The sequence below is a fragment of the Ixodes scapularis genome, unplaced genomic scaffold (genome assembly GCF_016920785.2).
Source record: "Ixodes scapularis isolate PalLabHiFi unplaced genomic scaffold, ASM1692078v2 PGA_scaffold6__148_contigs__length_123643588, whole genome shotgun sequence".
In the NCBI taxonomy this organism is placed as follows: domain Eukaryota; kingdom Metazoa; phylum Arthropoda; class Arachnida; order Ixodida; family Ixodidae; genus Ixodes; species Ixodes scapularis.
Window position 1 is genome coordinate 21093641 of NW_024609881.1, and position 11708 is coordinate 21105348.

General features: G+C 48.4%; 1 long non-coding RNA gene across 1 annotated transcript; it reads left to right on the forward strand.

Moving 5' to 3' along the window:
- The first annotated feature begins 2722 nt into the window (after nucleotides 1-2722).
- On the forward strand, nucleotides 2723-11353 carry LOC115330460. Its single transcript, XR_003920284.3, has 3 exons — nucleotides 2723-2871; nucleotides 4887-5041; nucleotides 10952-11353. It is a non-coding gene; the product is annotated as an uncharacterized LOC115330460 (long non-coding RNA).
- The last annotated feature ends 355 nt before the right edge of the window (nucleotides 11354-11708 follow it).

Here is an 11708-nt window from a genome sequence, read left to right on the forward strand (position 1 = left end):
TTACTTTAAAACGTCGCCTAAAAATCAACAAAATAACAAAACCGGAAGTGACGTACTTTTTTTCAGCCAATCAGCGTTTTCTAGTTTTACCGCCCAAAACGCTTGTAGCTGGTGATACCGGTGATACCCAGTGTTGCCAGATTGGGCTATATATAGCCAAATTGGGCTACACTTTTTTCTAGTTGGCGTCAAAATTTCGCTTTTGGCTATGTGGCTATTTTTGGGCTATTTCTAAGGGTGCGGCGAACTCTTGTCGAACCTCAGGTTCGACGTCGAACTTTGAGGTTCGACTAATTAATTTTCGAACTTCTAGTCAGTTTCGTAAAAAAAATGGTTTCTCTTTTGGCTAGTTGAGAAGAGAGAGAGGAAGGAGAATGGCTTCAAACTTCTACAAACTTCGGGGTTTTCACAATGCGCAGAGAAGCAGTGCTAGCAGAGTTCAAGCGGTCTCCCCACAGCGCAGTGAAGCAAATCAAACAAACAGATTGCACTGTTTTTACAGGTCCGGTAGCGCGTCTTCTACCCGGACGTAGACTGGACTCTCCCAACGCAGCTTTGGTACCCATTGCGAAAATTCTTAGGCATCGCCAACTTTAAGAAAAGAAACACAATAAAAAATAGCTTGAACCGGAACGGGGGACGCTCATATTCTATTCAAAGAAAAATAGACGGGTGGTTTATTGGTAAGAACCTTAGATATAGGGGGTGCTAGTTTAAAACTCCCAGTTCTGACTGTTCTGCTTCTACATTCTATTCTTTTACTGTATGGTTATATCTCCCGGGCTTCACAATACAGCTGTCCATGTATGTTTTCTATTTCTGAAAACCTACGAAATTTTCATCCTTCTGAAGCTTCTGAAGCCTAATGTACACAAAAAGTGGCGCATCTGAAGGTTGAAAAAGAGAATTTAACGTGTTGTTTTTTGCGCGTATGAAAACTTGTCAATAAAAGGCTTAAAAATCGTCGTTTTTAGTCTTGGCTATTTTGGGCTATATTTATTTTGTGGCTTTGGCTATATTTGGGCTATACCTCCCAGCCGTTTGGCGGTTTTTTGTTGGGACCATCTGGCAACACTGGTGATACCCGCGAATCCTCGATTTTCTGGGCAGCCATGACCGTGGAAGACGAGCTGGACTGCAGCGGAGTCTTTCCCTTGGAGAACCCGGTCGACATCGATAACTTCTCGCCGCCCTCCCTTGGATCTTCGCTGTCTTCGCCTCCTCTTGGATTTTCGGCCAGGTCTTCCCCAGGCGCCGATTCCGATAGCAGCTCGGACCTCTCCCTGCGGCCCTCGCCGTCTTCCGGCGATGGTCTCTTAGTGTCGTCTGATGAGTCCTCGTCCGGGCCTCCCCTGGCCGACGAGACGCAAGACGACTCGATCCGCCGGGTCCTAGTGTGGCTGGAGAGCTGCGATCCATCCCCTCTCATTCCGCCTCATTCCCCGGTGAGGCCGTCTCCCAGCTAAAAATTCCCATTATGCTTCGTCTCACCTTAGTATGGACTAGAGCACTATATAGCTCCTTCGGAGCAGAGTAGCGCAATCTAGAACGCCGCCTCTCGGCGACTAGCGGCGAACGCCCGGAGGTTCCAACTGCGGTCAGAAATGCATGGAGAACGTGAGAAAATCGTTGTTTCTCCAGTATTGTGGGAATGTACGGAATCGAAATCATTTTTGACATAATAATGGAACACTTTAGAATACTTTGCGCTAAGTTTTGTGCCCCGCAAGGACCTGACTTTTTTTTTAAAATTGCCTGAGCGGCATCATACAGCAGACGACACGGCGACGTCACACCATTCACGTGACCCGCTCCGGCCAACCCGAAAAGCCCATCTCCGCTGCGAGCAAAAATCGTCTGCTTCAAACGCCATTGCCTTGGAAATTGCCTTCTCAAAATTTGCACACGCATCCGATATTGTTAAAACTTTGATAAAGTGTTTAGTGCTTTACTAACTTCACGACAGACTAGTTTTGAAAAGTGTGAACTCGCCGTTCATTTTTTAATCAGCCGTGTTGTGTCGATCTCCATGTATTCTCCCATAGGGCGGGCCGCCTCCTGGAACCCTGAGTACCACGTGACTCGCGCCGAGCCGCTCTGTCGGCCATGTTGTCGGCAAAACACGGGGTTCAAAGGATTGCGTTACTCTGCTCCGTAGGAGCTATATAGTGCTCTAGTATGGACTATTGTTAGCCGCGAGTGCTAAAAGCGCGAGCTAGTCGCTTTCATCCTGGATTCCTGGTAGGCCTGCGATGGTGTTTTCTGCACAAATACTGCATTCTGCCGTGTGGTACATTCACACCTGCAGCAGAACTGCTAAGCGATTTTGCTACAGGTTAATCGCGAACAGTTGTGCTCTTCCATGTTAAAGTGACAACAAATAAGTGCCTCTCTGTTCTACTTCTCCTTTGGTATTCAACTGGTTGTATTTTCTACTACATTTTGTTCAGAAAGCCACTGCGAGGTAGGCATTATTGATGCATATTATTCAAAATAATGCTTGAGCATGAGACGAGGTAACAGAAATACTTCTATATGTGCCTGCTTTTTGTGTTTTTGCAAGAGAAGGTAACAGAAATACTTCTTTATGTGCCTGCTTTTCATGTTTTTGTCATTCACTGGCTAGACCACTCTTCTCATGGTTATTGTTTTGTTGGGTGTAAATTTTCCAGCCCAGGTCTCCGATGCTTGCGGCTGATGGCTTCTACCTACGTGCATCAAACAGCGGGCCTGCACCTTCGCCGAGACAGCAGTAAAACAGTTCTGGGTAACTGCAGCGACTGGGTCACCGATGCCGTTCCACTTCCTGCACTGCACTCCGCGTGGGTCAAAGGGCCAGCGTATGCCTTTTACGGGTTGTCGCCAGCTATAGTGAGTATGGCTTAGAATCACGTCATGCGAGTGAAATGCTTGTCACCTGAGTGACGTCAGTGGGCGGGGGGGGGGGGGGGGGGGGGCGCCACCGCCGCCGTTGGTGGGGCTATGACCGGTGGTCTGCGATCACAGACCACCGAGCACCATTGCACTGTTCCTGGATGAACTCGCCGCTCTTGAGAAAGAACAGGGTGCTTTGGGAAGAGCTATGGTGTCTGCTTTTTCACTAGCTTCACTTGTTCCCTGGACACCTCCATGTGTGGTGGCACGTGGCAGTCATTGCTTAACCTTGCTTAAAGATCAACGACTGGACTGGTCAAGGGTGGCATGCCTGAGAGTGGGACAGTAGACGGCTGTTATATACCAACTTTACACTTCATTCACCCCTTAACTGACAGGGCACTGGAGGCTACATGCTCGGTGAACCGGCCGATTGTCAGTCTTGCATCACTTATCATGCCCCTTTCTCATACAGATGTGCAGATCGGACATGAGGCAATAAAAGCTTGGCCCACCAACCGCATGGCTCCTACCGCCCTGTCAGCGTAGGGGTGAACGAAGCGTAGTGGCGGTAGAGTTGGTGGGGTCTGCCGAGTGCTTCTGGCGTAGCAGCTCGGCGGCAGTGGTGAGTTACTAGACACAAAAAGCAATACCGCACTTTACTCTCAATGCTGCGAGCCATCGGAGCCAATCGAGTGCCGAAGGTGTGTCACGTGGCCTGTCCGTTGGGTGCAACGGCACATGGAGCACAGTGTCATCTGGCAGCGACAGAGTTGGATTGGCTCCGGTGGCTCGTATCGTCGGCTGCGGTACAACACAAGGTGAAATGGAGTAGAATGTGATGGTGTGTCGCATCACAGAAGGTGAGCAAAGTAAACAGATAAAAGTTTGATTTTTAGAGTGCTTATTTTAGGTTTTTGTTGCCTCTTTCAGTGTCCTTAAGAGCCCAAAGGCCTGCCCATCCCGACATTTGTAATCCCTATATTTCCGGACTTGAGTGGAAATATAGGGACTACAGAGAGGACCAAATCAAACTGTTCCAAATCCTGAATATAGGTCTACACCCTTTTCAGTAAAAAGTTTGAGAGGAATAAAGCTATTGGTGCAGGTCCGTGACCCTGGCGGGCGCTCTCGCTCATCCAGCTGAATCACATTCAAAATGAGGAAGTTTCACCCTTGTCTCAATGACGGGCTGTTTTTGGCACAGTTGTTTGACTGGCTGCTAACACACAAGCACAGTTTTTCAGCTTGCCAAACACCATGGCAGAGACTCAATGCTGGACATGGAATTTCATTCCAACTCTAGTAGCACTACAAGCAGCAAAGGTAGCCCTAGGATTACACTTGCAAAAGTTCTCCCACAGAATGTGTCCAGGACGTTGGTGCTTGATGGGCATCCAAGCGTTCGGGGGCACGAGTCACTATGCCGTCACTTGACGAGAAGTGAAACAGGCTCTTGTTGATCGCACCACGATTCTGATCAAAGCAAGTTGCGCTGCCTCTCCACAGTCCTGCACTTCTTAAAAATTATGTCTGGATTCTCACGGGTAATAGCTTGCATTTGTAACAAGTGTCACAGAGCTTTCTGGACAAGCGGCGATAATCAAGAATGAAACGTGCCCTACAGCTAGCTATAGCTTCGAGAGTGTTGCACATCGCAGTGTCAAACGAAACGGCAGTATCAGTCAACAAGACCGAGTACCGCCTTACGACGAGACTGAGCCCGCCACCAAGTTCACACCCATCCAAAACAGCGTGAAACTGGCAAACAATATTCTAACCCTAAAATTAACTTGGGCTGTTCGTACAGAAGGAGCACGCTTCAGAGAAAGCGTCGTGTGGGCACCCTTTTGTTCCGCAAAGCGTGCCTAGCCTTCAAATTTCTTGCGTTTGCTCTGATCAAGCTTTTGCACAAACAGTTTTTTTCCAGTGTATCGTTCAACAAAAAGTTACAGCTGTTTTGTACTGAGCTGGTTACAGGAACTAATGCCATCTGTAAATATCTCTCACAGCCGAGCTGTTTGAAGTCATCACAGATATAAACTACACATTGCGGCAACTCACAATCGCATTCCTGCCTGTCATGTCGAACAGCAGAGCGCTAATTTCAGTTTGAGGTCTGCACTCTTACTACAATGCAGATGGTGACAGCATCAGGCTGCACTCGGTAAGTTAGTTTGAGACCGGTTCTTCGTGCGGCACTCCGCGAGTGCGGTGCACTCTGGGAGATGACTCGCATAATGCCAGTGCGTTTGAAACGAGCTTGCTATAAGGCCCGCTACTCATGGGATAAGTTTCTCATATAGTTTTTGGGCAGCTGATGTGTTATTCCCCTCTCCACAGCGACGCGCATTGCTGGGTTTGGGTACGACTTGAAACCGACGAGCAGCTCCGACAGCTCTAAGGTGTTTGAAGCAGCAGGAGCAGTTCAGGGACACAATATTTCCCCATGACCTCCCTTGCAGTAGTGGTGATGGTGCGTTCAGTAGCGGCTCCCTCAGCTCCGAACGGAGTAACTCGAGTTGGAGTTCTCGGTGCACCTACTGAATGTCAAAACAAGCGCAGCTCTTCAGCCGCTGAGCACGATTGCTTTGTTTGACGGCTGTATTGAAGAAGTCTCTATAAGGTTGTTAAAGGAAAAGTGAGTGTCTGTTGTGGGAGCCACAGGTTTCCCTCCCCCAAGGGGACGTAAGCTGCGGACATGCAGATGTTGCTTCTGGAGTCGTCTGGCTTTAAAGGGGCCCTGCAATCATATTTAAAGGGACAATGAAGGCAATTTTGGAGATCTTTTTGGCGATTGAACTGGGTTCCAGGCACGTCTCGGACCACGTTGCCCAAATTTCAGCCGAAACCGGCGCTTGTGTGCCGCGCAAATCAATTAAACAGTCGTGGTAACAATCGTACCGGGATCGACTGGGACGACGCCCCAAGAGTTGCGGGAGAAGCCGGGAGAAGCGGAGCTCACGTGACCGATGCGGGGCCAAGGAGCGCGACGTCACAAGAGACGCGTCAGCGATTGGTCGAAACGAGAAACGTGCCCTCGGTCACGTTTTGGTTCGCGATTTTTAGAAATACTGTTCTACTTTCCGCTTGAATAACCATCAAAAGTATAAATCGGATCGGAAATGATTACTAAACCGTAAATAAAGCAGCATCATTGTTTTTTTTTCTTTGCTACGCTGGACGCAAAACCGGCAACGAGCAACTATGGGCAAACAAATAAAATTAAAAAAGAACACGGTACTCGAAAGGTTTTGCAAAATGGTAGCTGTAGATGGCTGTTCTAACGGTCGACTGAAGACCAGTATTCGTTCGGGCGACGCTATTTTTCACGTGTGGGTTGCTGTTCGTGTTCTTTGACGACGAAAAGAGGAAGTCCGCGGAGGAACCGGATCCCGGAACGGTGGTATCGCTGCCGCTTTCCCTTCGGCATCTTCCCCGCGTCCGTCCTTCGGCATGCGGGCCGCTCGTTGCCGGCTGGGTGGTCTCCGTCGGGTGATGGCAGAGGCCGCCACACACGTGCTCCCGTTCCGTTGGTGTTCGGTCACTCAACGGAAGCTCGAACTCGCTCGCGAGAGCGGTGTTCGTCCATGTTGTTGACAGAGTCGGCGCAACGACCGCACCACCGCGCTGCTATAACCCACCGCGGTAACCAGAGTCTCGATCTCCTAAATACTACCGATACCGACTATTCACACTTGACGTCACTCCCTACGTCACCTCCGTTTTCGGAGGCCCAGAAACGAGACTGGAGATGGTTCAGTTTCGGTTTCTTTACTTCTTTTGTAGGCACATAAATATGCGTCATAAATACGCGTCATAAATGTCTACAAAAAATTGGGCGGCATGCTATGTTCCCAAGAAGAATTAAAACACCATTTAAAAAAATTAAATAAAATCGTCTTCATTGTCCCTTTAAGCGTCTACCTTTTTTGCAGTTTCCACGTCTTTTGGGGTTCGGGCAAGCCAGCGGGCACGGAAGGAGTAACTAAATATCAGTGAATCATATTTTAACCGAACGGCGCCGAAACCTCCTCCACCTACGAGGGCGACCCACGTTGCCGAAACCGCGCAATATGTGACGTCTTTGGTCCTGGGCTTAACTACTGGTCAGAGCCGCTAAAAGCTCGTTTTTAGTCGAAACACAAAATATAAGTGGCGCGAACCGTTTGAATTATTTATAAAAGTAGTTTTTGTTCAGTATTTTACATCGGAAAAGAACCGAATGCAGTTTATAAAGTACTGAAACAAGAAATGACCCGCCGCCATACCCGCCACCAAGCGGTGGAAAAGGCGGCGCACACTAGAAAGGAGTACTGGGATTAGGCGCCGACACGGAAAGGTCCCAGATGTACGCGGCGGCGCTGCAGTCGTGTGGACAGGAGGATCTGACCGGCCCCAAGCGTTCCGGTGGCCTTTGGTGAGAAGCTTTGTCTTGCGGTTCGGCAGTTTCGCGGTATGGCAGCGCGAAGTAGCTCCCATTCTGAACTGATCTTTACCCCGCGTTTGCTGTCGTTTGTGGCCAATGAAGTGTCATGCCGAATTAGTGTTTAATCGCGCAGCAAATGCAATGAGAGCCGCCCTGGCTGTCCACTGCACACAGCCTATTAAGAACATGCTTTAGTGGCGCCCTCTCGCACCGTCGACACGGAGTGCGGCAGCCGTGAGCGCTCGCTTGGCTCATTACCCCTCCTCTAGTTCACGGCCACTCAAGCAACCAAGGACGTCACGAGGGAGGTTATTTTTTGCTTGTACTTGTAATTTTAATTTGCCTATAACTTTTAAAATAAAACGAATTTCGAGAAAAGAAAAGTTTCATTAAGTTACTACGTTCAGTGCGCTCAGGTTTGGTGCAAATTAAAAACCAGAAAAAAGGTCCTTGCAGGGCCCCTTTAAGCCTGCTCCTTCCGAATCATGTCAGGGAGAGAATGCCACCCTGCTGGCCTACTCTCGCACTCCTCCGCATGTCTCACATTTTCGAGGGACCTGCGAGATCGTGTGGGGCGTCTTCTGAATTGACGGCCGTCTGGCGATTAGTCCTGAAGTGTGCTATGGGCGACAGGTCATGCGAAGAGATCCTATGAGTGCTGTGCAATTTAGAACACCTTTAAAAAATCCCAAAGAAAGCTGCTTTTTTTTTTGTGGATGTAATGTGTTGGATTTTTCACTAGCCACTGTTGTTAAACTTCCAAAACTCTATGTGCCAGGAAATTGAGAGAGAGGAGGGGATGAGAGTGCAGGGATGTCAAAACGCAGAGCTCCGATTGGAACGATTAGTGGGTAGACCTAAAGCTAACTGCCTTTGTCTGTACTGCACATGCAGAACGTCGGTGTCCAGCGTTTCGCATTTGCATTCGAATGCGTTTGACGAGTGCAGTGGAGATGAAGGCAGCCTTTGTTTCTGCTGCACTTGTCGAACACGTTTGACTGCAGAACGTTGGCGTCCAGTGTTTGGCACTCGCATTCAAACGTCCTCGACGAGTGCAGTGGAGACAAAGGCACCTAGCTTTAGGTGTACCCACCAATCCTTCTAACCAGAGCTCGGGTGTCCCGACGTCCCCGCATGCTCTCTTCCACTCTTATCTCTCATTTTCTTGGCACATGCATCATGGGCAGATTTTAAGGATGGGGGACTAGGGCCCCCAAGGTTAACTTTTTTCAGTGAAAAATCTACATGTGCCAGCTTTTGTTAGGAAGAAATGATTAGTGGCTTCAATCCATACTTGAGAACCAAACTAAACGCAATAGACTACTTCCATAAATTCCTGCAGGCTTCACGGCGCGCGTTGCACTTTGGGAACTAGTTAGCCAGGGAGGAGGGTGTCATGGTTTCGGTTTCGATCGACACGTCGACAAGAGATTATACACGAAGTGTGGACTATAAACGGCCGTTATTTCATGTTTTCTGGTCCCGAGAATGCCATTTGTGGTCTTTAAACTAACCTAAATGGCCAGACCTTGAAGCTTTAGCACAAGCCTGAGACGTATAAATGCTTGTTGTATTTTTGTAGTTCAGCCTTTTTGTAAGCGTTTCGAGGTATGTGGACGAACCAGTGCTGGGAATCTCGACGCTGCAAAGTTCGGGGATCTTGCTTGTGTACGAATCAACAAGCTGTAGCAACCAATAAGTATGCATACATCGAGCTCGCGCCTTTACATTAGTGTTGTTGATCAGGAAGTTTTTTTTTTGTTTTTCGTGCGTCCATAGACGAAATATAACTTTTTGCAATTACTGTTTTTCTTAATACGCCTGAGTATGCGAAGTAAAACTCGCATGCGCCATTAAAAAGCTCCATTCGAACACACTTCTCATCTCTTATCTGTACTGCCCTGCAGCACTGCACGAAGTGAAGTCCCCACCATCACGTATGCGCATAAAGTTATCCTGCAATAATATAGGTACATTCGCACATACAAAAAAGAAAGCAGAAGTCGAGCACTTGAGTGAACAATGTCGCACCGTTCGCCGGAAGTGCACCGGACGGGCATGAATTCCGCGGTGTGCCAAACGAACAAAATTATTCAAAGCACATTTGACGGTTGCTAATGGCCCTAATATTTGTTATGTGTTTGCTTTCCTCCTGACTGAGTATGCCAAGATAATTTCAGACACGCCGTTCAGGCACAGATCTTGGGCGTCAGTAAAAGCTCGTCCGAGAAGGCTTAGTGAGGAGTAGGGGACGCTTGTTAGGGCCTCTGTCGTAGATATCCGATCTTAGCGTTTGAGAAAACTTAATCTTCTATCAGCATAAAGTTTGAGTGTGAGATATGTGATGACATAAGGAAGACATCATAGTAACTTTTGTGCAGTAATGAGGTTGAATTTATTGTGTTTCCTTAAAAGTTAATGCACCAACGCTGGGCTCAACTTTGATACTCCTGTGAGGACGTGGCTTGCTTTTCGCCCAATGAAGTAACAAGAAGCGTATGTTTGGCAAACAAAATACGTTTAGGGTTCAAGGTGACCAAATTTCAGTTGTAGTTCACTGGTACTGGACGGGATTACTGACACTGAGCTCAAAGATGCACTCGTGGGGTGAGGTGACTAAGCCACGTCTTACTACGTTTGCATACGCACGCATAATATCCGGTGTTTCTGGAACCAAGGAAAGTGCCCCGGTCTTCGTTTTGTATCGCTGGAGAATGTGTGTATTGTACATTCGTAAAAAAAGTCAGATAATCAAAAACACGAGCAGCGTATTTGGGTGTGGAGTGATAGCATGAGGTGAAGCTGCTCAGTCGAAACCGAAACTAAGTGGCCAACTAGTTCCCAGAGTGCACTGCGTGGTATTTCGCCGCGATGGGGCATGTCGGTTTTGGAAGGAGTCTATTGCAGCGCCGCCATTTCTCCCGCAGCAGCCACTAAGGAAACTACAGGGCTACACTTAGTGGTTCCGTCGAGTCACAGAAGAGCCAGTGGTGCTAAAGTTCCTTTATAGGCTCCGTACGGGAGCCAGAGTTGCGTGTTCATCCCTGTAGCGCCGTCTTTTCTGCACGGCATATGGAGCCTGCTCCTCATGTGACTGAATTTGGCGAATGGCAGCACAGTGTGCTCAAAAGCAGGGGAACGTATGCCAGGGTGCGTGCAATGTGTACTTTCGTGCACGGCATTTGAGTCTGCTCCTCACATGATCGCATCTCGGTGAGTAGCGGTGCGGCGGTATGTGGAAAACAGTCATACAACTATGGCTTCTGTAAAGAGCCTATACAGGAACTCTATGTGGCGCCATCTCGCGGGCCATTTTGGAATAGCTAAATAAAACAACTTGTATGTTTTAATTTGTCGCAAAAGGGTGGCGCTGTTATCGTATTTAGTTTGGTCTTGGTGGACGCCAGCAATCCAGGTTCCAAGAGCGAGTTTTCCAACTGAGCGTTTTAATAACGTTGGTGTTTAGTGACATAACAAATATTAGGTTAGCAAAACAGATCTGGGCAACATTTTGCCCATGATATCATCTCCCTTTCTCCCCAGTCTGCCCCATAAATTTGCCCCTGCTCTGCATTGCCCTGCATGTTCGGGTCAGATATTGGTTCCTGTTGACCTGATGGACTCCTTTGTTCTCTGCATTCATCATAGGTTACCGTCGTGAATCATGGACCAAGACTGCACTCTTAGGCCCACTCCTTTTTGGTGGATCAGGTCTTGCCATCTTCCCCTTTCGTGGCTTCCTGTCGTAATTAAATAAATTGTCATATTTTTTTCTGATGGTGGTGCATACCTCTTGCCACACTTGACAAAAATAGTGCGGTGAATCCATGCCACAGATTACTGTGAAACATGGAAGAAGGTAATTATTTAGAAGATTAAGCTCCGAAAAGTTTGATGGAAAGACGATAGATATACCCCGTTTAATATTTGTGGCCACATCTCTGAAGTATTTCACCTTATCATCGCATCGGCTTTTGACCATTCACACTTGCACGGAAAAGCAATCGGCAAGGGTTTCCAAGTCTGTTCTGTTTGCATCTAATTACTGAAACAGTGAAACAAGGTTTATAGACATTACTACACTCGGCGACAACCTTTCTTGGCAATGCAGTGGAAGGTACGTCCCGCGGCCCCTCTCTTATTTTGAGTGTACGCAGGCTCCTCCTCCCCCATTTCCGGGGAAAGGAGGAGAGCCTGCGCACACTCAAAATGGGAGAGGGGACGCGGGACGTACGTACTATCGTGGACACTGTTAGCTATAACACGGCAGCGGCGGCCGCCCCGTGCCCCCAGCGCCCCATAACAGGCGCCGTCCGAAACTCCGCGCATGCGCCGTGTGGCGTACTCGCTCTTCCCGCCTGCGAGCTCACCCTCGCTTTGTCGTCTGCTAGGCACAGAGCAGACG